Raw genomic sequence first — 23,036 nt, 5'->3', positions numbered from 1 at the left:
GGAAGGAAGGAAGGAAGGAAGGAAGGAAGGAAGGAAGGAAGGAAGGACAAAGGAAGAAAGGAAGGAAGGAAGGAAGAAAGAATCCTTAATATCCCCATTTCATAGATGGGAAGTCAGAGAGGTTAAATAACTTGCTTAAGGTTGTACAGCTAATTAAGTGACAAAACACAGATCAAAGACTTTTTAAAAAAAATTGTAAGTTTATTTATTTATTTATTTATTTATTTATTTATTTATTTATTTAGAGAGACAGCCGGGGAATGGCAGAAAGAGAGGGAGAGAGAGAATCCCAAATAGACTCCACGCTGTCATCACAGAGCACGGCACAGGGCCCGAACCCACAAACCATGAAATTATGACCTGAGCTGAAATCAAAAGTCGAACGTTTAATTGTCTGAGCCACCCAGACGCTCCCAGAGACTGAAGACTTTTTCTCTTAACCACTACATGTTTCTGTCACTAAATATCACCTCACATATACTTGAGCATTGGAGGGTTTATCTGCAATATTGCATGACTTTAAAAATAAAAGAGGCCTAAGTAATTATTTACAGATTATTCATTTTATTTTATGTTTTAATGTTTGTTTACTTTGAAGGGGAGAGGGGCAGAGAGAGAAGGAGAGAGAGAATCCCAAGCAGTCTCCAGGCTGTCAGCACAGAGCCCAACACGGGGCTTAATCTCACGAACCTTGAGATCATGACCTGAGCCGAAATCAAGAGTCAGATGCTCAACTGACTGGGCCACCCAGGTGCTCCTAGATTACTTGTTTTTTTAAAAAAGGAGAAAGAAACACAAAAAGAATCAAAAAATGACGCACATATTCTGGATGAAAATACAAAGTTAGGAGTACCTGAATAACCATAGTGGGTTTTGGTTTAGTACCTTATTTTAATTCCCTCTCATGTATACTATCAAAAGGCATGGAAAAATCCTTTTGTCTGTGACACAGGGAAGTCGTTGCAAATGCCTAGGCATGGGACTTATCTAGAAGGCCACAATCTAAGCATCTTCTCAGAATGCTAACCTATTCTTTTTATTTAGTTCAAAGTAACATAATCCTTTAGACATCCAATTTGTAGATCAGTTATAGCATGGTTGGGAAATTCGAGGCTGGATATTATCCTTTTTTACTCTTTTCAGTTTATAATAAACAAAAAGTGAAATACAATGTCCAAAAATACATAAACCAGAGAGCACAAGTACTAGAAAGCCCTTTAGGGAGCATCTGGTTTACTCCCTCATTTTCCAGATGAGGAATGTAGATCCCTGGGAGGTGAATTTGTACATATATAATAATTATGCTTGACATTTGCTTTCAAATTTAGCATAGCGATATGCCAAATGAACCAAAAAACTGAGAATATGTGGCCAAAAAATTCTATGTGTTTCCTCAGGAACTCATTGAATCATGACATCAGGTTTTTTTTCTTAAGTCTCTAAAATCTCTAACTAAAAATGACCTCACATCTCATTAGGGGAATAAATCTATGGGCCTGTTAACCTCAAACCAGCCAATATTGGCACTATGTGTATCATGGGCCACATCTGATTCAACTCACCAATCTTCGTTCAACTCTGCTCAAGGGTATTGACCATGCACTACAGATATGAGGTGTGGTCTTTAGCCAGGTGAGGACTCAAGTCTAAGGATGGTCTATGTGAGATCCTCTGCACAGGGAACTTATCAGCATGGATGGTCAGAAACAAGTCTGAACAATTTTTTTCCCTTTCTTTTTCCATGTTCTGTTGTTGTTTTATTTCCCACTATTCCTCCTTTTTTCCCATCCTGATAGTAAAATAAATACATGCTTGATGCAAAAAAAAAAAATTCTCCAGGGGCACCTGGGTTTCTCAGTCGGTCTCTTAAAAAATGTCTGTCTGTCTCTCTGTCTCTTAAAAAATAAATAAACATTAAAAAAAATTTTTTTTAATTCTCTAAAGAACAATTAAGTGCCTACAACATTACATCTAAATTTACAAACATTGGTAACACTTTCATGTGTGGTGTTTAAAAATCATTGATTAAGGGGCACCTGGGTGGCTCAGTCGGTTAAGCGGCCGACTTCAGCTCAGGTCATGATCTTGCGGTCTGTGAGTTCGAGCCCCGCGTCGGGCTCTGTGCTGACAGCTCAGAGCCTGGAGCCTGTTTCAGATTCTGTGTCTCCCTCTCTCTGACCCTCCCCCGTTCATGCTCTGTCTCTCTCTGTCTCAAAAAATAAATAAATGTTAAAAAAAAATTAAAGAAAAATAAATAAAATAAATAAAAATCATTGATTAAGAAAATGAGGCTGTCTGGGAGAAATTTGGTACCTTATATTTGACATCATCAGTCAGAACCTTCTCCACATCTTCCCAGGGCCCATATTGAAAAAAGATATTAGAGTGGATAGTTAGTCCATGGTGAGAAATGTTTATTATTGAGGACATGAAAGTAAATTGCACCAAATGAGTACTTTCAGATTGAAATCATGGTGAGGGACAAACAAATGTTAAGGTTGTCATAGGCATGTCATGGCTAAGCCCCTGGATGCTTTGGAGCTTGTTAGAATCCCATTTTGGCAGGCTGGTTGCTCAACCTCTCAGAGACTTTTCCATAAAAATGGAGATCAAGATCCCTTCTATGTAACAAGATTATGAGGATCTTGTGAGATGGGCCTATACAGATCTTAGCGCAGAGCCAGGCACATACTGTGTCCTCGCTCAGCATGAGCCACTCTTGTAAAGTGACCTTCAGTGCAGTGTCCTAGCAACCAGAACTAAAGAAAGAGTCAGAAAAGGTGAGTTTCCTGCACTGAATTCATCCACCATTTCACAGGGGCTCTGCCAGCAACCTCATGGTAGGTGATCTATGGAATCCAGGCTGGGAGCAGGCACAGCCTGCCCACTGCTGCAGGCTTGGGAAGGCAGGGCAGCAGCCTCCAGGGGTGCAAAGACAATCTGGGGGTTTCCCTCACCCGGGTCACTCCCTCCTTCATCCCAGAATGTTGTCCAAGTGAAATCTGGTATAAATGAGGAGTCTGGACCACCAAAGCAGCAGGAGGAATGGAGGGCCCAGAGGGAGGATCTGAAGCCTGAGGGGGGGCAGTGTGGAGTCAGGAAAGTGACGCCCAGCTCCACTGCCCTAGTGACAGGGGCAGGAGAGGAAAACCAACTCAGTCAGCTGGTTCCTATGACAGGAAAGGGAATTCTGCAAGCCAGAGCCCTCGGGAAATCAGTTTAGGAAATTAAGCAGGGTTTAACATGTTAAACCATTGGAAGGATAAAGATACAGGGAAAGGGATTCCGGGTACCTTGGGAGAGGGGACAGTGGGTGGCACATCCTCTGCAGGGAGAGATTCAAACAAGTACATTTCTTCTTCTGTTGTCTGCTTTTCAGTGGAATGGAAAAACACACACTCTCCTCCATAATAAGTGGTTTGGTCTGTGCCTCTCTTGACTTCCTCACAAACAACCCCAGGGAGCAGACAGACTTCTCAGATTACTCTTGACCTTGGGAGTTGACCCTTAGAAATGCATTCTGACTTCAAGATCTAAGAAAACAAAACCAAACCCAAAACAACAACCTCCTGTAAAGGATGGTTTATTTCTGCTGGGGATCCTGTTTCCCTTCTCTACTTCATTGTTGCTCCACAGTTAAGATAACTTTAACACACACACACACACACACACACACACACACACACACACACACATCAGATCATCCCTCTTCTAATCAAAACTCTTCACAGTTTCCCACTGTCCTTCGATTAAAATCCAAATAGCAAACTGTGGACAATAAGGTCTCATGTGATCCAGCACTTGCCTGCCTCTTGGACCTCATTCCACACCACTCTCTGGCTGTTCGTCATGTCCCAGCTACCCTGGCCTTGTTCTTCTTCTTCCAGGCTTATTCCCACTTAGTGCCTTTGTGCCAGCCGTTCTCCATGTTTGAAATGCTCTCCTCCCTGGATATTGCATGCCTTTCTTGCCTTTCACATCCCACTCAAATGTCACCTTTACAAGGAGACCTTCCTGAATCACCCAGTGCAAACCCAGATCTGTACCCACACCACAACTTTCCAGCACTTAGTCACTTTCTGGCATTGTGTGTGTGTGTGTGTGTGTGTGTGTGTGTGTACTTACTCCTTGATTATGTTGTTTGTCACTCCTACAGGGACATGAGCTCCATGACATAAGGCCCTAGCTGTCCTGTTCATGATTGTATCCACAGAGTCTAAGCCTTGCCTGGCACACAGCACAGCTCAGCTCAGTATCTATTTGTAAATGGGAAGAATGAAGCTCCTACCTTTCTACTCTCTCCCCCACTGCCATCTTTGGTGACTTTATCATCTACTTGGATTACACCTGATTCCTTCTCATCGCCCCTCAGTACCACTCAGAAACCAGCAGAACCATATTCTGGCCTTCATCATCATGCCCAAGCATCTCCTACTTGGAACTACTCTGTACTCTTCAAAGCCTATATATACATCTTCCAAACCTCTTTTACCCACTTCCACTAAAGCAAATTCCCAAATCCCCAACCCCATGAGCTTCCTCTCCATTTGACTCTCTGCATTTTGTGGCTAGGAAGATAGGGTTGTAGTTACACCAGTGACCTGAATTTGAGCATTTTTGTGAGGATGAAGTGAGCACAAAGCCTGGCACATTAAAAGTGCTCAGTGGTAGCCTGTCTCATTTCTATCACTATTACAAAAAAAGTTTCTTCTTGGTCTCTGCCTCCCTCCCTTTCTTCTCCTCTTCCCCTTTCACTCCTATTTGGTTAGTTGTACTCTCCTTGGTTCATTTATATGAGGTGAAGTTAGGACCTTGCCAGGTCTTCTTGGTGGTGATGCAGAATTCTGACTGGACAGAACCAGCCTGGTGTGGGCTGAAGAAAAGCTGAGCATTTTCCAGGCTCCAAGGGAACCTTGCACACCAACCCATGGGCTTCAGGCTGTGACTGTCTGGGGTCCACAGTTGGGCCTCTAAAGCTGTTAGAGGCAGGGGATGAGGCCCCAGGGCAGCATGGGCTGGAGTGATGTTCACCTGTGTTTTCACTTACACGATGCTTAAGAAACCAGTTTCTATCCTTTGGGATCATCAGTTCATGGTTTACTATAATCCTTTCAATTTTTTAGCCTTTCTTGTTCAAGTTCTCAGGAATCCAGAGAGGCAATCCTTGGAAACAATCATGAGTAATTCCTGGCCTGTTTCCCTGTATGGAAGAGGGATAGAGTGAGCACAGAGGAAGCTGCCTATGTCTCCCGGCTGTGGTTCTGGGACCTAGGCAATCTGAAATTGTGAGACTCTTTCCTAGCCTCTCCGCAGATAGGTCTCAGGCCCCAGATTGGGGAATTTTTCGTTTGCAGAAGTCCAATGTATTTCAGGATGACTAATGCCAATCACATACCAGATTGTCAAATATTTGCTAGAAGAATTTATAAGTGACTAAATAAAGGAACTCAGAAATGGATATGGCTGTGACCCTCCTGCTATGAGGGATGGGCAAGTCTGGAATAAGCAGGTTGACTTTATAAAATGAACTAATTATTTCCACAAATGCTCTGGGCACATAGTATGTGCCAGATACTGTGCCAGATGCTGGGGATACAGGGTGAGAAAAAGCAGGTCCAGTCTCCACTCTCAGAGAGCTCAAAGTTGGAGTGTTCCAGTGAGAATGATACAGTGTGACAGGTGCTACTGCCAGAGGGAACGTACAGGGTGATCTGGAAGCACATGGAGGACAACATGTCACTCAAAGCACCAGGCTTAGAGAGGGCTTCTTGGAGGACATCACGATGCCCCAGGTGAGGCTTGAAGGATGAATGAGTCAGCCAGGTGGCAGGAAGGGAAGCGAGGTTGAAGGAAAGTTTCCACGCAAAGCCAAGAGCACGTGCAAAGGATGAAGGATGAGCGAGGGCATGATGCTCTACGGGAATGAGGTGCAGCCGAGTAGGGCTCCACTGCCAGAGGTTCTGACTTAATTGGTCTTGGATAGAGCCCAGCCTTGGGGATGATTTACAAGCTTGAGTATGTTTTAAAGAAGGTAGCTTTACTGTGCAGCCCGGGTTAAGAGCCACTGGAACAGAACATGGGATGAAAGGGAGGGCGTGGTAAGAGGTTAAGGCTGGAGATGTGAAGTGGGCCAGATCACACAGGGCCTGGAAGACTGTGTCAAGGAGCTTGAGTTTTCTTCTCTGAGCACTGGGAAGCTCTTTATACATTTAAGCAAGGGAACAGGTGGCATGATCAGACTTGCAGTCTTCAGAGCATCCCTGTTGTGGAATATGGATCAGAGCGGGGACAGGAATGGAAGTAAGAAAAACCAGTTGGGAGGCTCTTGCAATACATGACGCAAAAGATAATCACAGCCTGAATTAGGCGAGTGGCAGCAGGGATGAAGAGAAGGAGATGAATTCCAGAGATATTTAGGAAGTAGGACTGCTAAGGCTGATCAGAGATTGACTGTGAGAGGGAGAAGTCAGGACCATCCTTTTGTTTGGACAGTTGGGTGGGCAAAGGGTCATTCCCTAGGATGGGGCTCATTGGAAGGGAAGCACCAGGACAGGAGAAGCTGGTTTGTGGATGCGTGGGCGAGGACATCAACCTGCAGCCTGTTGAGTGTGAGGTACAAGTGGGACATCCAAGTGACACGACCAGCCAATAGACGGTAGCTTAGTCCTCAGGTAAAATATCTCAGTTGAAGACAGAAGAAGTCATTGGAAAAGGATGAGAATTGGGTGAGATCACCCAGGGGAGAGACTGTAGTGAGAAGAGAAAAACATGTCCACAGAACCTTGCAAGTTACTCCCTTCCTCCAGGTAGACAGCTCTAAACCCATTAAGGGTAATTAAGGCTAAGTGGTGACGTGACTTGTCCTAGCTAGTCCTCCTCACATCTGTGAGCAGGCTTACCCTAGCCAATGTGAGCCCCTGCTGCTGGCCTATATTCGGCCCATCACTGTCAGTGCAATTGGATCAAGTTGATCTGCAATGAGAAGCGGCTGACAGTTGTGTCTTGCACCTATGGAGCTTAGCTGCGGGAAGCAGTTCCAAATTCCACAGCTCTGCTTAGAGCTTTCTAAACCACAGTGGTGGTTATGTGTTAGACATCAGAGACATTTTAAAGAAAGTGAGCCTGAATCATCTGAGAATGGGAACATTTGACAACTAACTCAACACAAAGGTCCTGGGAAGAATTTGCTGTGGAGAAGGGAAGGATGGGTAGGCAGCTAGTAATGCTTTATTCTAGGCTCTGTGCAATTGTGATGCTATTTTTGGTTTACAGTCTGCCTGGATCTAAGTGCCCTGTTATGCCCTCAGATTCCAGAATCAATCTCTGTTGTATTGTAAACAATAACAACAAAGTGCTTTGACGTTAAGCAGTTTCTTTTATTCCTAACAACAGGCCTGTCAACAAGGCAGTAAATACGTAATTGAGGCAAGTAAATATGGTGTTAGCCCCATTTTAAAGATGAAGCAACTGAGACCAGAGTTAATTCACTTGCCCAAACTGCAGAAAATATAATGGGGACTGAGGAACTGATCCAGTTTCTCACTCTATATCCACTCCAACCTCCCATTCTGGCTTCTATCTCTTTAAAAAGGGCTTTTTTGACCCACTCCAGAGATGAGCCGTAAGAGGGGATGGGAAGAAGATTTGAAAAGAAGCTTGGCAAGTAGTTCCTGTGATAGCTCTGTTTGCGAATTTTTCCTTTGCTCTTAATCTCACTCCAGCATAAATCACATATGCCCAATACCAAAAAGTTTGAAGACAGTTGTCTGGAGCGGGTGAAGGAGTCAGAGAACCCAATGAATTGGGTCTATAATTCAGGACTGGAAAGGATCAATGGGTCATCTACTTTAACACCTGAATGTTCAGATGGTAGAAAGTGAGGGGAAGACAACCTGTGTGTGCTCACTAGCCAACTGTGGCAATCAGAAGACCCAAAGCCTAGCTTGCTGATGCGCCCCCAAAGAGCAGTGTGAAAATAACTTCAGACTTGGAGCACTGAAACAAAGAAATGGAACTAAAATCTCTGGGGGATTAGAGAGGTTACCTAAAAGAAACAGTACACACTCTGCGATGCATTCCCTTTTTCTTTTGGATATGTTTTTATAGGGCTCTGATTGAGAAAGTTAATTGGGGGAATTATTATGGTACTCTTTCTCTTGTCTTTGACTAAAGTCATGGGAGGAGGTAGGTAGGTGGAAATGCCTAGCAGGTAGAGTGGGTGGAATTGGGAAATTGCTCTGTAAGATTCAAGTTGGTGACAATGGGATTGTTGGTTCCACCACTTTATTATTTACTAGTCACTAGAATTAAATGTAATAATAGCTTACGTTTGTATAGTATATTCTAATTTACAAAGGGCTTTTATGACATTATCTCATTTGATCCCACTGACAACCCTGTAAGGTAGACAAGGCAGGTATAATTATCCCACTTTATGGATGACAGGACTGAGGCCCGGAGAAGTGAAATGACTTGACCCAGCACATTCAGTTATTAAACAGAGTCTGGACTAGAAACTAGGCATTCTTCCCCACAGAGCTTCAACTCTGCAAAGGTCACACAGCTACGTAAGTGGGACTTGAATCCCAGGGAGTCCGCCTCAGAGCCTGTGCTTTTGACTACCATGTTTTTCTAGTCATTCACCAGACATTTGTTGACTGTGTCTTGTTTTCTTAGTTTCCTGCCACTGTACCTATAATTCATGTATTCTTACTGAGGCAGGTGCTCATTAGTGAAGGCATGCTTGGTGAAGGCTTCCAGAACCCTCTCCATACCTCAGCAAACACAAGCCTGTGGCCTAATTCCAGAGTCCCCATAAGAACTAATTGCAGGGAAGATGAACCAAGAGAAGAGTAACACACAGGCCCCCCCCCACCCCCACCCCCACAGCCTTTAGGCTTTGGGTTCATGAGAAGCTGATGCACTACATGTCCAGCCTGGATCCAACCAGAAGTGAGGAAGCCAGAAGACCATTTTACCCAGGAGTCTCTCGTGTTGTCTTCTCCCTTGCTATGTTAGCCTTTCTTAGTAAAAATTAGTAGCAGCTGTTGGCTAGTATTGGAAATTGTGTACCCTCAGGAGAACGTGTCACAGAGTACACAGGGCCTGCTTGGGGCTGGACCCCTGGGACAGGCAGCTCACTCCCGGGACAGGGAGCTCTATAAATAGCACCAATGATAGTTAAATGGGAGGTGGGTCAGAAGAGCAAGCTGGCTCTCCTCAGGAATCATAAACCAGTGAGTCTAAGCAATAATTCTCAGAAAAACAAACAAACAAACAAACAAAAAAAACCCATTCCTATTACATGGGTCTAACACCGAGGAGTCCCTTTAAGAACTAATTTATATTATAAGCTGTTTAGGACTTTCTTTTCCTCATTCCTTCCCTCCCCTCTCTTTCTCTCAGTTCCTGACTAACATGCCTTTTCCATCTTGTCTGTCAGATGATATTGTATAAGAATCCAGACTGAGTGTTTCTGACTATTTATAGAAGATTGTTGCACTGCTTTAGCTACTACAGGAACTGGAGTTTGGTTCCGGGTTACGTTACATGAGAAAAACTTATAGAAATGTGTTTGTTCTCAAATGTTCCTATCCCACTCCTGTAACATCACATCTAAGAGGCCTCTCTGAGTACCATGTCACTTCCCTACATCCTTTTTTAATGAAAAAAAATTTTTTTTAGGATTGCAAAAGCAGTTCGTGCCAGTCAAGAGTGTCAAAAACTATATAAATGTATAACTAAGAACATAAAAGTGCCTCTTGATCTCTAGCCCAGAGATAACAACTGTTAACAGTCGATGTCTCCTTTAGTTTGGAGGCTCTTGCAAGGATTCACAGGAAAGGTAAAGCATGCTAGGAGAAGGTATGAAGAGGCAGGGACAGATACAAAATGGCTCCAAAGCAAAATCAACAGGAGGGTAGGAAAAGACGAAGCTGAGGAAAATTAGCCCCTGTCTTTGAGCCAGGGTGAATAAAGTGAAGGTGTCTCATGGAATAACAGGGGAAGCAAACTGGGGAAGATGCTTAGTCTGTCAAGCCTTGGTGGTCATCTTGTGACAGTTATTATTCTAGAAGCTGCAGTTATAAATGCTCAAAGGCCTACACTTAGTCTTGCAGATGTGCTGTTGAGTATTCCAAATTCAGACTATCTCAGCATCTCAACAGGAATTAAAGGTTGGGGGGGGGGGGCGGGGAGGAGAAAATTCAAATGTAGAAAACACTCGTCTATTTGAGGGACCTGAAGTTTTCAATCATCACCTCGAAGCAGCTGTTTGGAACATATTAGCTCTGGAATCCACATTTTCTATAAACTTACCCACAACCTTCTCAAGGTATAAACACTCTGCAATTAGTGCAAAATGAGCTTCGGCAAAATTTAACTTGAGCCAAATACACATCTTAAAGCTAAGGTGAGATGTAGACTGTTTCTAAGTTAGAAATGTGAACCCTGTTAGCCTACTTTGGGGATACGTTGTCTAATAATTACAGCAGACCAAGACTCAAGCTTTTGACTTCTTCACTCGTGCCACTATTAATGTTGCTCATATTCATTGTTGTGTGTATAACCAGGAAAATTCCCATTTTAGGACCTTGACAAACAAGTCCCACCGGTCTTACCCTTCTTAGTTCAGTATCCTGACAGACTGCACACACTATTAAAAACCAGTCTTATGCACCTTGAATGAGGCCTTCGAGGACACATACAGTCAGCCCTCAACCCTGCTGGCTTCATAGTCGGAGGGTAACTGCTGCTGACTTACAGCTATACATCCTTGGAGGCTCCTAGGGATTTCCTGGGATTGCCCCTCTGGTGAGGTTTTCAATGGGGGTGATGACTGCTGTACTTCTCTTTCTTTTTAATTATCACAAGAGAAAAAAGAACATTGTTGGGGCGCCTGGGTGGCTCAGTCAGTTAGACCTCCGACTTCCGCTCAGGTCAATATCTCACGGTTCGTGGGTTCAAGCCCCACGTTGGACTCTGGGCTAACAGCTCAGAGCCTGGAGCCTGCTTCGGATTCTGTGTCTCCCTCTCTCTCTGCCCCTCCCCCGCTCACGCTCTGTCTCTCTCTCCTTCAAAAAAAAAAAAAAAAAAAACATTGAAAAAAGAAAAAGAAAAAGAAAAAAGAACATTGTTGCTACTATCTGGTTATTTTGTCTGATTTTACTTTGCCATTTTAGGTTTTTAACATTGGTTTAACTAAACCAACTTGAAGTTTCTCATCATAGCCCCAAGGGATACAACAAAGATCAAGGAGAAGAAAAGGAAAAGAAGACAAGTTCCAGCATTTCTAAAGGCACCAAGTAAAGTCCAAGAAATAAATACTGAGTCCCTTCTCTCTAGCAGAAGTCAAGTATAGGCAGTGTGATCTTTTGTTAGGGCCTTGTCATCTGAAAGGAAAGGCCTGGAGTAAAGTCAGATATGACTTGGCCAAGCAAGCTAGTTGACCATCTAGAGAGTTTACTAGAATGGTGGCATTAATTAGTTAGAGTCACTAGATTTCCAGGAAGGATTCTCCCCTTTAAAGGCTCATAAATTGAATTACAAGTTCACCATGGTAAGATCAAATGCTGAGACTAGCTTACCAAACTCACAACAGACATATATAAAAACTAGAATGCCATTTACTCTTTCCCATTGAGAAGTGTAACTACACAGCATATAGGATATGTCAACTAATTCACATTATCAATTGTGGGGGGGGGGGGGGGATAAGATTTAAACACATCTACATAATCCTGGAAATATATCATCAAGCCTGTGTATAATTAGGGATTTTATCATACTTTTAGTTCCCTAGGAATAGAACCAGCCTCATAACATGTAAGACCATTGAGTGATTTTAGCATACTCAAACTTTTGGAACATTTTCCCATCTTTTGACTTTAACTAGTTTTCCAGAATAAGTCTGCTTTTATGTGTTTAGTAGAAACACTTGTTTTGAAAGGGGAAGGTTCACAGACTCTCTCTTAGGTCATTTCCTCAATTACTGAGTTTACGCCTTACATTTGGATTCTCACTGATGTTCTTTTCAGAGAGTTGAGTTGAGTCAATTGTGAGAAAAACTGGCAGCTCACCCCTGTACTGACTACAGGATATTCAGTTATTGAAAGGGAAGCTGGAGTAGATGACCTTTATGGCCCTTCTATTCACAGAGGCATGAAGGAAAAGGCGAGAAAAGTTGGATAGTTGAGGTAGAATAAGGAGAAGGCCAAATCTGATTTAATTAACTAAAGAAATTACTTTTACTGAAGGCAGAGATATGGAATTGGGTATGCTGAGTTTTCTCTACTTTTGTTGTTCATAGGCAAATGCCACTTTTGGCAACTATAAATCCAAGGAAGCTCTCCTGGTAGACAAACTAGGCAGCTGCTCAGAACCGTGTCTGTGCAGCAGCTCCCACTGTGTAAGGCCCCACCTACCATGCATATACACTTTCTGATTGATCCCATGCAGAAATTGGTTTGGCCTCAATTCCATTCTGCTAAATAGCTTATTCTATCCAGTCATTCATTTGCTCAAGCAACTTTTACTAAGCACTAAGCCAGATTTGGGCATAAAAAATAAGATATTGTCCACTCAAATCTAAAGAAAAAGATATAGGAGGATTTTTTTTTTTTTTTTTTTTTTTGTTAAGCTTATTTATTTTGAGAGAGACAGAGAGAGTGCCAGCAGGGGAGGGGCTAAGAAAGAGGGAGAATCTCAAGCAGGCTCCATGCTGTCAGCACAGAGCCCATGCAGGGCTTGAACTCATGAAACTGTAAGAAACCTGAACTGAAACCTAGAGTCAAGACACCTAACTGACTGAGCCACCCAGGCACCCCTAGAAGGAATGGTTTTAAAACAGAAAGTTTTGTGTTTTGCTAAAGGAACATTCAGAGCATTCAAAGAACTGCTTTAGCTGTGTCCCACAAATTTTGATATATTGCATTTTCATTTAGTTCAGTGCAACTTTTCATTTCTCTTAAGACTTCCTTTTTAACCTAGGGATAATCTGATGGGTTTTGTTTCCCCAGTGCTTGGAGATTTTTCTGTAGTCTTTCTGTTATTCTAAGCTGATTTCATTGTGGCTGGAGAACACACTCTGTATGATTTCAATTCTTTTAATTTTGTGGAGGTTTGTTTTATGGCAAGCATCATAGGATATAGTCTATTTTGGTAGGTAATCCACTGGCACTTAAGAAGCATCTGTATTCTGCTGTCATGGTGTGGAATACTCTATACATGTTGATTAAATCCTATTTGCTGATGTTACTGTGTTACTGAGTTCTTTGTCTAGGTATCCTATCAATTACTGAGAGAAGTATATTGAATCCTCCAACCTTAATTGTGAGTTTATTTCTCCTTTCAGTTTTTCAGGTTTGCTTCACATATTTTGTAGCTCTGTTGTTTGGTGCATATGTATTTAAAATTACTATGTCTTAAAAAATAAAATAAAATAGTTATGTCTTTTGGGTATAGTGTTCCTTTTATCATTATATATTGTCTCTCTCTGTCTTTGCTAGTTTTCTTCTTACTGGAGTCTACTTTTTCTGATATTAATATGGCCAATCATGCTTTCCTTTGATTAATGTTTATATGACATATCTTTTCTACCCTTTTACTTTCAGCCTGCCTATATCATATCTGAAGTGAGTTCCTTACAGACAACATATTTGGATTACCTTTTTAAAAAAAATTTTTTTAACGTTTATTTATTTTTGAGAGACAGAGAGAGATAGAGCATGAGTGGCGGAGGGGCAGAGAGAGAGGGAGACAGAATCCAAAGCAGGCTCCAGGCCCTGAGCTGTCAGCACAGAGCCCGATGTGGGGCTGGACCTCATGAACTGTGAGATAATGACCTGAGTGAAAGTTGGACACCCAACCAACTGAGCCACCCAGGCGTCCCTGGATTACATTTTTTAATCCACTCTGCCAATTTCTGTCATTTAAGTAATGTACTTAGACCATCTACGTTTAATTATTGATATGAAGGCTTAAGTTTGCCATTTTATTTTTATATCCTTTTTATTCTGTCTCATTTCTGTTTTCTTTTTAATGCCTTCCTATGAGTTACCTGAATGTTTTGAAGAATTTCACTTTTATTTATCTGTAGTGTTTTTGAGTATACTTCTTTGTATATCTTTTTTGATGGTTGCATAAGAGATTACATATACATAATTTATCTGCTTATGTCATGACTTTACCAGTATGAATGATTCAGATAATTAAATTATAAGTGAAATTCTTTCCCAAGTCAATAGCATAGATCTACAAGATCTTGCCTCTGGCACCTGAGAAGGTCTTGATGTCACTGAAACCAAGATTTCATTCCTTCCTCATATCTCCAGAGGTGCTTGCCTGTGAACTAGACTATCTCTGACACAGGAAAAGGAAGTGCACTGAAATGTTTAGAAAACTACCAATTGGTCTTGCTGATGAGCAAAGGGATGGACTAGATAATTAAAATCCAGACAGAACTTTCAAAATTCCAAATTTTAGCTGCATATACCAACCTGCTAAACTTTTAAGAGGATTTTTTAAAAACAGCAAAATTGTACTGTTCAAATTTTACCTGCTGATTTTATTCTTTTGCTAATATTTCATGTAAAGGGAGAAATGGGTCATAAATGACTCACACTGGATCATCAGACTGCAGGTAATTTGAGTGAGGCATTATGAATTGGCAGTCTGGCCTTATAGAAGATATCAAGACTTAGATGTCAGAGAGATGTGGGTTTGATCCCAGCTTTGTCATATATAAGCTATGTGACACTAGATAAATTATTTAACTTTTGGGATACTTTGTTTCCTAATTTGTAAATACGGTCAATTATTTTTCCTGAAAAATTTTGTTGTGAGGATTACATAACACATAACATATGTAAAAGGCCTACCCCAGAGAAGATGATCAACAAAAAATGAGAGCCCTTGTTATGTTCCTGTTGACTTTCACAGAGGAAAGCCAAATGTCAGTATTTACGTATGTGGGTGTTTCTAAACTAGGACTCTCTCCATCAACCAAACTTTGAGAGGTATGCTAGATAGTTAATATTTTGGTAGCACTAAAGAAGCCCCTTCTTAAAGAGTTAAAAAAAAAAAAAACATTTACTGATCACTAACTATGTGATGAGCAAAGGGTGGGCACTTTGACATCCTGGCATCATGGCTTCCTTCCATTGCACCCACCTTATAGTCTCTGACATCTAGAAAGATGAAGAGTCAAACAAAAAGGGACCTAACCTGAAAATTAAGTCTGGGATCTAGATCAGAGTTGTCTAGGTAATTATTTGACCTTGAAGAGGTGACTTACCTTCTTTATAGTTCAGTTTCCTCATCTATTAAATGGGACTAGACCTGTCTTTGGGGAAGCTGTGAGGGTGAATTAGGTCACGTACATAAAACACTTGAGGTCTTTGAAAGAAGAGCTTTTACAAACCTATAAATGGCATAATTAATGTCATCATTGCCATTATTGTTGTTGATGAGGTGAAATATGTGTGCACACCTGCAAACTTCAGAGTTGGGAATATTTGTTACAGAGAATATGAATCTGAAGACTACCCTATAGAGTTTCTCTTACCCCACACTCTCTTTTCTGCTAGCTTAAAATATCCCACTCCTACAGAAATACTTTTGTTCACACAATTGGCATTTTATTGCCAGCAATAAAATGTGTGTGTATGAAGTCCTCTGAGCCATCACCCCTGTCTTTCATAATGGTTAAGGGTCCCTCAGGAGTGTGTTAGGGTGAACTAGAAAGGTTTTCAGCTACCTGTAGCCTTCACTGCAATGAAATACCTTCTTTAATAACATAAGCAACTAACACTGATATAGTGCCCAGTGTATTCCAGATAATATGCTAAGTTTATCAGCATTATCTCATTAAATCTCACAATGGCCTAGAACACACTTCATTTTCTCACTTTCTTTAGATTTTATTCAAAGGGTACTTTCTTACAGAGGCTTTTCAGACCACCCTATATAAAAGGGTAACCTGCTCCCTTACCCCCAGTCCGTTTATCTGGCTTTTTTTTTTCTTCATAGCCACCATCTGACTAGTCACCATCTGACGTATTTACATTCTTGGTATATCCTCTGTGTCTCTCCTTAGAATGCAAAGTCTGTAAGAATGGGATCGTTTTGTTAACTGTCTATCCTCAATATCTAATACAGTACCTAGCACATGATGAGTGCTCAGAAAAAAATACTTATAAGCAAATTAATGACCCTTTGAGTTAGGTAAGCTTATACCATTTTGCTGCTGATGAAATGGAGACTGAGATTTCCCCACGCCACACCAAAAAATGGCAAAGCTGAGACTGTAAAGAAGTCTATCTGATTCTAACCTGGTCACTAACCATTGACCTCATTCTCCCCACTGCTTTCAGGAAACACCACACAGATGATACTTTATTGCTATGGCATGTTTCTGTCAGAAGAGTCATGAAGAGAATAGCAATGAGACAGAGGCAAAGGATATGACTAAAGTATCAGATAAACTGGGGAAAATAATTAGATTCTAGTAAATTGTCCCTTTCTCCCCTTCCAACACGGTTCATATCTAAAAAAACATGTACCAGTCAACTTTCTCTTCAGCTCTTGCTAAGCAGACCTGAAATTCCAGGAGCCCATATCAACTTCCATCCTTTCTCTATCTTCTCTAACGTCTCCGTCAGTTTGCTGGGGCCACAAGTTCCTATAAGGAGAAAAAGGGAAATTGTATTTATTAAGCATTTAGTACACATCACCACTACATTAGGCATGCTACATTCTTTACCTCTACCACATACCAATTTACAGGCAGTAGGTATTTTTAGTCCACACTTTAAACAGGAAATACACTGAGGATCAAGGAGGCTAACTATCTACTCCAAGGTGTCTTAGTCTGACTTCAAAGCTCATGCTCTTTTTCCGTGTAGACTAGCAAAGACAGAGACTGGAGTAAACCCACAGGGATTTTCTTAGCAGAATCTCCTCTGGTCTACTAGGAGATAGATGACGAATTTTAGTTCTTGAGTATGATGAATATTCACAATTGCAGGATTACAACACCAGAGTAAAATGACAAGATGGGTATCTCTGCACTTGGTTGAGGTATGTCCTCACTGTCCTATATGCTCTTCCATGTGGGAAGGATGCTCTTCCATGTGGGAAGGACCAAGGTCCAGGAGTAGGCATTCTCTACACTTCAGACTTTCCTCTCTCCAGGTAGCATGCTTATCCCTAGGGGGAAAAATCCCATTTAAAATAAATTATCCTAGAAGTGTGGTAGAGTCAGGCTGTGAGAAAATGGAGCTGATGCTAGAAGATAAAAGGGAAGGAGTATTGAGGGAAAGGCAGAACTAAGGAAAGGAAGGTGGTTAGGCTCCAGGGCAAGGACAGGAATTTGACTTGACACCTTCCTGCATCTTTCCCCATCACATCTCCTAATCCCCTTTTCTTCCATTCCCTGACCACCAAGCTATACACTTTCTGTACAACCTCCTCCACCCACCACCCACCCTCCCTTTCCCCACCCAGCATTCTAAAAGGACCCGCTCAGACAAAAACAGACTCTGCAGGGGAAGGGGGGAGTACAAAGGTCTAACAAACATAAGAAAACTGCCAACTTGTCAGGAAACCTGAGAAATGGAAATAGAAATTTACAACAAAGCTAACAAACCTTGGAAGACTTTTTAAACAGGGGAGGGATAGGATCAAAACATTTTGTAAACATGTACCTTTGTCTGAATTGAGATTTTAATGCAGTGTATAATTCTTTAGATACATCTCAAAAAGCAAATGCTTCAATTTCAGATTTAAATATATATACCAAGAAATTACTGATGTTTTGATATTTTAAAATAACGTGTTATCCGTATAAATGAAAAACCAGTTTTGTAATTGCCAGTTACCTTCCTTCTTCCTTTTTTGAAGGATTTCTTTTACCCTGGGACTTTGTAAGGGGAAAAAAAAAAAAGATCAGTGATAAAAAAGCAAAGACAAGGCACATTCTACATGAACAATGTATAGTTTGGTAAATATTATTGAAACATACTTAGATATGCATAAATTCCATTTGCTATGAAGATATACCTTTAGGGTGGTACTGACTGCATAACTCAGAAATCTTTTGAAACTGCAAAGCTCAGAAAGCTTTTGAAAAGTTCTAAAAGCTGAAAGTTGGTGTTTTGTTTTGTTTTGTTTTGTTTTGTTTTGTTTTGTTTTGTTTTGTTTGTTTTGTAACTCATTCCTGGCAAGACCTAACCTGACCTGAATTCATTTAGTGGCAAACCTGAACTGAGCTCACGTGTTATATAGCTATTTATAGCCTTTATTTCCCACTTACTATGAATAATCATACATTTTACTGCAGAACTAATGTTTGATTACAATTACAGTTCTGCTGTATAACCCACTAGACTAACAATATACTTTCTATGCACATACTGTCTTTCTTAAAACTGAAAAATTCTGAATTCTGAAAACTTCTGGCTCCAAATGTTTTGGATAGGGACGCTTCCCGACTCAGATATTAATAGCTGCATTGAAATGTTAAAGAAGGAAAATATATTAGAGATCATGAAGTTCAACATCTTTCTCTTTTTAAAGAGTAAAAACTAGTGTTCACAGACAAAGCACCTTCAACAATACAAATGGTTACTCATAAAGCTAAGGCCAACATTGCAAGACAAATCTCTGATTCTACAGAAATTCAGCCAGGGAGTGGTGTCCATGCTATCCTGCCTGAATCATCTACTTTCACACTCATGATTCTGAACCTGGTTTTCCTCTACCTTCTTGCAGAGACTGAAAGAAGCACAGGCCATGTATGGATTTTGAGAATCCTAGTATGTTTTTTAAAAAATGCTAAAATAAGGTTGTAAAACTTGTGATCACACTTACTTACATTACGTGGTTTTTAGTAACGCTTTTGTTAACATGATAAAAGCAATCTATTTTTGTCGTGCACAAAATAATGATGAGATTGTCTTACTAAATTTATTGATATTATTAAAAGTATCAATTGACAACACATCATAGGGGGTGTGGTTTAGTAAGTTTAAAGTTGCATCATGAACATGACCGTCTTTCTATTCTGTAAGTGTATCTCCAGGACAACCAAATATATAACTGTATTTGGAGATAATATAAAAAGTCTGCACTGGAGAGCTTTGGACGTGAGGCCCAGTCCTTTTGTCAGGCCTCCTAGACTATCCCTGGATTGTTTGCTTTTCTCTTTTAATGCTGATCTGCACAGAGCCTTCACTCAGTCTCCAATACTGCTCTAAGTTGGGTCTTTCAAGCATAGTGTTTCCCTGAATTATGTATTTCTGTTGCTGATTTTATATTATTCTTATGTTTTGTTTCTGTACCTAATAGTTCTAGAACAGACATACAAATACCAGGTGCCCTTCCCCCCACGTCAAAATCCCTGCAAAGTCTCTAGACTGTCAGTGACTCTTCTCAGACCTATGGTGAAGGACAGGCTGTTAGGGATCTCTGTATCTACAGTCTGTTGAAATAAAAGGGCAGTCTTCTGAGCCAAGTACTGCCCAGAAGACTTTCCTCTTGCTCAAAAATCTTTTCCTCTTTGGTTGTTTCCCGCCTCACACTGTAATTGTCTCCTTGGCAGAGGAACCACCTGCCCCGGTTCTCTGGGGGCGGAACATAGCCAACTGACCTGAGTTTTCTGTTTAACTGCTTCATGCCTATCCCACATGGGTTATGACTCAGGCAAGGAGAGGGAGAATAAGAGAGGTTATGCAATTTGCCCAAGGTCTTACCACAAGCAAATGGCAGAGCAATGACATCAAAATCCATGCTTTAATTCCCCTACACTACATACGCCAGGTGGTCTATTTCTTCTGACTTTTATAAAGCATTTGTAATTGATTGTTGAGTCAGTTGTAATCTCCTAATGCCACTATCCTTTGGCCCACATTTCTCTTTTTTTCCATCAGTGAATTCATGAAATGAGTTGCTACATGTCTTGAATTCTTTACAAAATGTGTGATAACTTCATCAAAAAAGAAAGAAAATTAGTTCGTAGAACAAGTATTTCTTGACTACCTACTGTGTGTCAAGCCCTGTGTCTACCATGATTTGTTCCTAATGAATTGGTATGGGATTTTAGTGATCAATTCTTCGTCTTTTAGTAATTCACAAAGTATTCCTTTAACGTGTTATTCCAGAATCTAGCCCAGAATGAGGGAACTAAGCTATAGTTTGCAGAATCCAGCTTTTTAACTTTTTTAGAAAATAAAGTTAGTTATGCATCCCCAGGAAAACTTCTCATTCTCCCTGATACCTTAGAGATAACCAAAGTGTTTTGGCTTCCTCGCTTTTAATTTTCTTCCATTTTTCCAATAAATCTAATAGCAGAGTATAATTTCATTCATATTTTGTGTGACTTTTATTTTTAATGGTAATGCCTCTTCTTTTAAGCTATTTGCCTGCCTTCTCCCAGGATCTGCCCAATGAGAAAAGTCTCTCTGACCCCAGAGAAGCCTTACTCCTGGATCTGAGATTTTTTTGTGTTTTTGTATGTAAAATCATCCTCCTATATGTATTTGAGCAGAGGGTGCTTTGGTAGCCTTGCTGCCTTTAGCATTTTTTCTCGTAGGGCTACCTACAGGTGTTTTGTGGTAATGTTCTAATTTTCTTTTGCAGCATAACAAACCACCCAAGACATAGTGAATTAGAATAACAATGTCCCATTGTGTTTCAAAGCTATATGGGTTGACTAAGCTCAATTGGGAAGTTCTCACTTGGGGCCTCTTAACTGGATGCAATCAGTGTCTACTACTTGGCCAGGGCAGGCTTCATACAGCATGTGACCTGTGCAGTCACACAAGGCCCCATGTTTAGAAGGGCCTCACACTTGGTTCAATGCTGTTGCTGTCTTGAATCTCTTAATATTTTTTGAACAGGAAGCTCAGGATTGTCATTTTGCACTGAGTCCTACAAATTATGGAGCTGGTTCTGGCTGAGGCTGCAGTAATCTGTAGAGTTGACTAGGCGGGATATTCAAGACGCCTGACTCACAAGGCTGACAGCTGATGCTGGCTGTTAACTGGGAGCTCTGCTGGGACTGTCACCTGGAGTCCCCACACAGGACTTACCTATATGGCCTGGGCTTCTCAGAGAGAGTATTTCAAGGGTGAGTGGTTCAAGAGACCCAAGCCAAAGCTGAGATGCTTCTAATGACACAACCTTGGAAGACCCAATATGTCTTGTCACTTGCAACACATTTGATCGGTCAAGCAAATCATTAAAACCAGCCCAGACTCAAGGGTAAGTGTGTTGAACTCCACCTCATATTGGGGTGTTGCAAGATAACATTGCAGAAGAGCACGTGGGATGAGACATTGTTGTGTTCATCTTAAAAAAAATACATTCTGCCACAGGGCTATTCTATTTGAGGCACACCATTTCTACACTTGGGTGCTCTGTCTCTTAGCCTTTCCTGCAAGCTCTGTCCTGTTGGTAGGCATTCATTACCAAATGTAAATAGACAAACAGCTTCAGGGTATTGGTCCTGTCTTTTGGTATCTTTCTAAAATGATTAAAATGGGTCTTGCTCAGAATTTCTTCTAATCAAGCATGTGTCTATAAGAAGCATACCATTAAGGAAGATTCTGATCTTGAGGTGGGTAAGGGACTGCCGAGAGGAACTACTTTTTGATTTTTTGTCACACTTCAGTTGAGTAAAAATATTGAGCTTTTCTAGAATACATTGCTAAGTCTTGAAGCTTTCAGCTCCAAGACTTTATAGCAGAGATGAAAGAGAAGGTTTGGTATTTGATAATTCTGGGATAAATCCCAATTCTTCCACTGACTAGGTAGGTAAACCTCTGAGAGCTTCTGTGTCGTTATTTATGAATTCTAGTGATTCTCCCATAGAGGCTATTGTGATGATTAGGTAAAATAATGTATTAGGTGTTCAAATAGGTACTGTTATTAAGAAGTCTATCACTTGTCCTTGATTCAAGTAACTCCCTTTTAGGTTTCCTTTGCCCTAGAAACTCAAGGTTGAGTTACTAGAACCACTCAAATCCTCTGGGATTACTTACTGGTGCAGACATAATGAAAACAACCTAAGAGTGGCCTGGTCCTAGAAGCTATAGTATGAGGTATTCGTTTCCACCTGTCAATGTTGAGGGCTAGCAAAACTAGTAGTCGTGGTAATTAACATTTGCTGAGCAGGGTACTTAAAAGTGTTAGGACTTTTAATTTAATCCTTACTACAACCCTCTGAGGTGGATCTTGTATTATTCTTAATATTAAAAATTAAGACATACTAGTTGGGTGAGAATAAGCCATTTGTGCAAAATCATCAAGGTGACAATTGGTGGGCCAGAATCCAAACCAAGGTCTTTCTGGCACCAGGGCCTGTGCTTCCCCAATGTGTTATACGGCTTCCCAGACAGATTAAAATATTCATATATCTAAACCCTTTGCATATAACCTGAGATCCCAGGCTCTTGTTTAATGATTTGAGAGCTTAAGCTTAATATTTTACTATCAGGTCCAGTTGTAGGACCTTATTAGGAGAAAGTTCCCAAGGCCGTCCAATTTTTAGGCTGTGGTATAAATTCCCCTGGAGGATAATCTTGTGGTGGGCCAATCCCTCGTGCTTGTGGCTGGGTCGCTTTCATCAAGGCCTCTGACATTTGGCATTTTTCCTGGCAGGCAGCCAAGGGGACTGAGTATTCCTCTGTTTTCTTCCACTTTCATTTTTAACCATTTCCTCTCAAAATAAACAAAAAGAACTCAGGGAGCTCACTAGTAGAAATGTATCTGAAAAAGCAGTTTGTGAGGGAAATTTGTAGCTGCAGAGGAAAGGAAGTAAAAAGGTGATTGAGGAAAAGGAGGAAACATAGCCATAAAAGTATTAACAGAATTCAGTATCCCCTTGAGCTAGAAAATTTCTGTCTAATTTTAATTTTTTTCATTAAAAATTTTTTTTAACGTTGATTTTTTGAGAGACAGAGCACTAGCGGGGGGGGGGGGGAGGGGGAGAGAGAGAGAATGCCTGCGCGGGCATTTTTAACCATTTCCTCTCAAAATAA

General features: G+C 41.0%; 1 long non-coding RNA gene across 2 annotated transcripts in view; it reads right to left on the bottom strand.

Moving 5' to 3' along the window:
• Positions 1 to 23,036, bottom strand: part of LOC121027284 (uncharacterized) — a 40,623-nt gene that overhangs the window by 7,198 nt on the left and 10,389 nt on the right. For both annotated transcript variants that reach the window (XR_005788641.1, XR_005788639.1), the window contains exon 2: positions 16,560 to 16,678. This is a non-coding gene — a long non-coding RNA (uncharacterized LOC121027284). The remainder of the gene's footprint in view (positions 1 to 16,559; positions 16,679 to 23,036) is intronic.

This window comes from Herpailurus yagouaroundi, unplaced genomic scaffold, assembly GCF_014898765.1.
Source record: "Herpailurus yagouaroundi ecotype Mexico unplaced genomic scaffold, PumYag 77, whole genome shotgun sequence".
Lineage (NCBI taxonomy): Eukaryota > Metazoa > Chordata > Mammalia > Carnivora > Felidae > Herpailurus > Herpailurus yagouaroundi.
Note: the sequence above shows the minus strand (reverse complement) of the source record. Positions and strands in the feature narration are given on the sequence as shown.